Here is a 4,861-nt window from a genome sequence, read left to right as displayed (position 1 = left end):
TTCTTCATTAATGGGTGCAAAGTATATGATGCAAGAGCTTAAACATGAGCACATCAATTGCCAAGTATCAAATTATTCAAGACATTTTAGAATTACTACATGTAGCATTTCCCGATTCCAACCATATAACAATTTAACGAAGAAGATTCAACCTTCGCCATGAATACTATGAGTAAAGCCTAAGGACATATTTGTCCATATGCAACAGCGGAGCGTGTCTCTCTCCCACACAGTGAACGCTAGGATCCATTTTATTCAAACAAAAATAAAAACAAAAACAAACCGACGCTCCAAGCAAAGTACATAAGATGTGACTGAATAAAAATATAGTTTCAGGGGAGGAACCTGATAATGTTGTCGATGAAGAATGGGATGCCTTGGGCATCCCCAAACTTAGACGCTTGAGTCTTCTTAGAATATGCAGGGGTGAACCACCGGGGCATCCCCAAGCTTAGAGCTTTCACTCTCCTTGATCATATTGTATCATACTCCTCTCTTGATCCTTGAAAACTTCCTCCACACCAAACTCGAAACAACTCATTAGAGGGTTAGTGGACAATAAAAATTAACATGTTCAGAGGTGATACAATCATTCTTAACACTTCTGGACATTGCATAAAGCTACTGGACATTAATGGATCAAAGAAATTCATCCAACATAGCAAAAGAGGCAATGCGAAATAAAAGGCAGAATCTGTCAAAACAGAACGAGTCCGTAAAGATGGATTTTATTGAGGCACCAGACTTGCTCAAATGAAAATGCCCAAATTGAATGAAAGTTGCGTACATATCTGAGGATCACGCACGTAAATTGGCTTAATTTTCTGAGCTACCTACAGGGAGGCAGGTCGAAATTCGTGACAGCAAAGAAATCAGTAATCTGCGCAGTAATCCAAATCTAGTATGAACTTTACTATCAAAGACTTTACTTGGCACAACAAAACACAAAACTAAGATAAGGAGAGGTTGCTACAGTAGTAAACAACTTCCAAGACTCAAATATAAAACAAAAATACTGTAGTAAAAACATGGGTTGTCTCCCATAAGCGCTTTTCTTTAACGCCATGGGTTGTCTCCCATAAGCGCTTTTCTTTAACGCCTTTCAGCTAGGCGCAGAAAGTGTATATCAAGTAACATCAAGAGACGAAGCATCAACATCATAATTTGTTCTAATAATAGAATCAAAAGGTAACTTCATTCTTTTTCTAGGGAAGTGTTCCATACCTTTCTTGAGAGAAAATTGATATTTAATATTACCTTCCTTCATATCAATAGTAGCACCAACGGTACGAAGAAAAGGTCTTCCCAATATAATGGGGCAAGATGCATTGCATTCAATATCCAAGACAACAAAATCAACGGGGACAAGGTTATTGTTAACCATAATATGAACATTATCAACTCTCCCCAAAGGTTTCTTTTTAGCATTATCAGCGAGATTAACATCCAAATAACAATTTTTCAATGGTGGCAAGTCAAGCATATCATAGACTTTCTTAGGCATAACAGAAATACTTGCACCAAGATCACATAAAGCATTACAATCAAAATCATTGACCCTCATTTTAATGATGGGCTCCCAACCATCTTGTAGCTTTCTAGGAATAGAAGTTTCAAGTTTTAGTTTCTCTTCTCTAGCTTTTATGAGAGCATTTGTAATATGTTTTGTGAAAGCCAAGTTTACAGCGCTAGCATTGGGACTCTTAGCAAGTTTTTGTAAGAACTTTATAACTTCAGAGATGTGGAAATCATCAAATCTAAATCATTATGAGCTACAGCAATGGGATCATTGTCCCCAAGGTTGGAAAAAATTTCAGCAGTTTTATCACAAGCAATTTCAGCAGTTTTAGCAATTTCAGGCAGTTTTGTACGCTTTGCACTAGGAGCAGAAACATTGCCAACACCAATTATTTTACCATTGATAGTAGGAGGTGCAAAAACATGTGAGGAATCAACATTACTTGTGGTGGTAATAGTCCAAACTTTAGCTACATTATTCTCTTTAGCTAGTTTTTCATTTTCTTCTCTATCCCACCTAGCACGCAATTCAGCCATTAATCTTTTATTCTCATTAATTCTAACTTGGATGGCATTTGCTGTAGTAGTAATCTTATTTTCAATATCCTTATTAGGCATAACTTTCAATTTTAAAAGATCAACATCAGAGGCAAGTCTATCAACTCTAGAAGCAAGAATATCAATTTTATCAAGCTTTTCCTCAACAGATTTGTTAAAAGCAGTTTGTGTACTAATAAATTCTTTAAGAATGGCTTCAAGACCAGGGGGTACACTCCTATTATTGTTGTAAGAATTCCCATAAGAATTACCATAACCATTACCATTAGCAGAAGGATATGGCCTATAGTTATTACCGGAATTGTTCCTATAAGCATTGTTGTTGAAATTATTGTTTTTAATGAAATTCACATCAACATTTTCTTCTTGAGCAACCAATGAAGCTAAAGGAACATTATTTGGATCAACATTAGATCTACCATTCACAAGCATAGACATAATCACATCAATCTTATCACTCAAGGAGGAGGTTTCTTCAACAGAATTTACCTTCTTACCTTGTGGAGCTCTTTCCGTGTGCCATTCAGAGTAATTTATCATCATATCATCAAGAAGCTTTGTAGCCGCCCCCAAAGTGATGGACATAAAGGTACCTCCAAGCAGCTGAATCCAATAAATTCCGCGAAGAAAAATTTAGTCCTGCATAGAAGGTTTGGATGATCATCCAAGTAGTCGATCCATGGGTTGGGCAATTCTTTACCAAAGATTTCATTCTCTCCCATGCTTGAGCAACATGTTCATTATCTAATTGCTTGAAATTCATTATGCTACTTCTCAAAGATATAATTTTAGCGGGAGGATAATATCTACCAATAAAAGCATCCTTGCATTTAGTCCATGAATCAATACTATTCTTAGGCGAGAGATAGCAACCAATCTTTAGCTCTTGCTCTTAATGAGAAAGGAAACAATTTTAATTTTATAATGTCACCATCTACATCTTTATACTTTTGCATTTCACACAATTCAACAAAATTATTGAGATGGGCAGCAGCATCATCGAACTAACACTGGAAAATTGCTCTCGCATAACAAGATTCAGTAAAGCAGGTTTAATTTCAAAGAATTCTGCTGTAGTAGCAGGTGGAGCAATAGGTGTGCATAAGAAATCATTATTATTTGTGGTTGTGAAGTCACACAACTTAGTATTTTCAGGGGTATTCATTTTAGCAGTAATAAATAAAGCAAACTAGATAAAGTAAATGCAAGTAACTAATTTTTTTGTGTTTGCGATATAGAAAGCAAGACAGTAAATAAAGTAAAGCTAGCAACTAATTTTTTTTGTATTTTGATATAATGCAGCAAACAAAGTAGGTAAATAAAATAAAGCAAGACAAAAACAAAGTAAAGAGATTAGGAAGTGGAGACTCCCCTTGCAGCGTGTCTTGATCTCCCCGGCAACGGCGCCAGAAAACAGTCTTGATGCGTGCAGTTGACACACGTCCGTTGGGAACCCCAAGAGGAAGGTGTGATGCGACGAGTAGCAAGTTTTCCCTCGGAAAGAAACCAAGGTTTATCGAACCAGGAGGAGCCAAGAAGCACGTTGAAGGTTGATGGTGGCGGAATGTAATGCGGCGCAACACCGGGGATTCCGGCGCCAACGTGGAACCTGCACAACACAACCAAAGTACTTTGCCCCAACGAAACGAGTGAGGTTGTCAATCTCACCGGCTTGCTGTAACAAAGGATTAACCGTATTGTGTGGAAGATGATTGTTTGCAGAAAACAGTAAAGAACAATTGCGATAGATTGTATGCGATGTAAAGAATAGGACCGGGGTCCACAGTTCACTAGAGGTGTCTCTCCCATAAGATAAAAGCATGTTGGGTGAACAAATTACAGTCGGGCAATTGACAAATAGAGAGGGCATAACAATGCACATACATGATATGATAAATATAGTGAGATTTAATTGGGCATTACGACAAAGTACATAGACCGCTATCCAGCATGCATCTATGCCTAAAAAGTCCACCTTCGAGGTTATCATCCGAACCCCTTCCAGTATTAAGTTGCAAAACAACGGACAATTGCATTAAGTATGGTGCGTAATGTAATCAATAACTACATCCTTAGACATAGCATCAATGTTTTATCCCTAGTGGCAACAACACATCCACAACCTTAGAACTTTCTCGTCACTCGTCCCAGATTTAATGGAGGCATGAACCCACTATCGAGCATAAATACTCCCTCTTGGAGTTAAGAGCAAAAACTTGGCCGAGCCTCTACTAATAACGGAGAGCATGCAAGATCATAAACAACACATAGGTAATAACTTGATAATTAACATAACATAGTATTCTCTATCCATCGGATCCCGACAAACACAACATATAGTATTACAGATAGATGATCTTGATCATGTTAGGCAGCTCACAAGATCAAACAATGAAGCACAATGAGGAGAAGACAACCATCTAGCTACTGCTATGGACCCATAGTCCAGGGGTGAACTACTCACTCATCACTCCGGAGGCGATCATGGCGATGAAGAGTCCTCCGGGAGATGAATCCCCTCTCCGGCAGGGTGCCGGAGGTGATCTCCGTAATCCCCCGAGATGGGATTGGCGGCGGCGGCGTCTCAGTAAGCTTTTCCGTATCGTGGCTCTCGGTACTGGGGGTTTCGCGACGGAGGCTTTAAGTAGGCGGAAGGGCAGGTAAAGAGGATGCACGAGGGGCCCACACCACAGGCCGGCGCGGCCAGGGCCTGGGCCGCGCCGCCCTGGTGTGTCGCCACCTCGTGGCCCCACTTCGACTCTCCCTCGGTCTTCTGGAAGCTCCG

This window comes from Lolium rigidum, chromosome 3 (assembly GCF_022539505.1).
Source record: "Lolium rigidum isolate FL_2022 chromosome 3, APGP_CSIRO_Lrig_0.1, whole genome shotgun sequence".
Classification (NCBI taxonomy): Eukaryota; Viridiplantae; Streptophyta; class Magnoliopsida; order Poales; family Poaceae; genus Lolium; species Lolium rigidum.
This window is presented reverse-complemented; position numbering follows the sequence as displayed.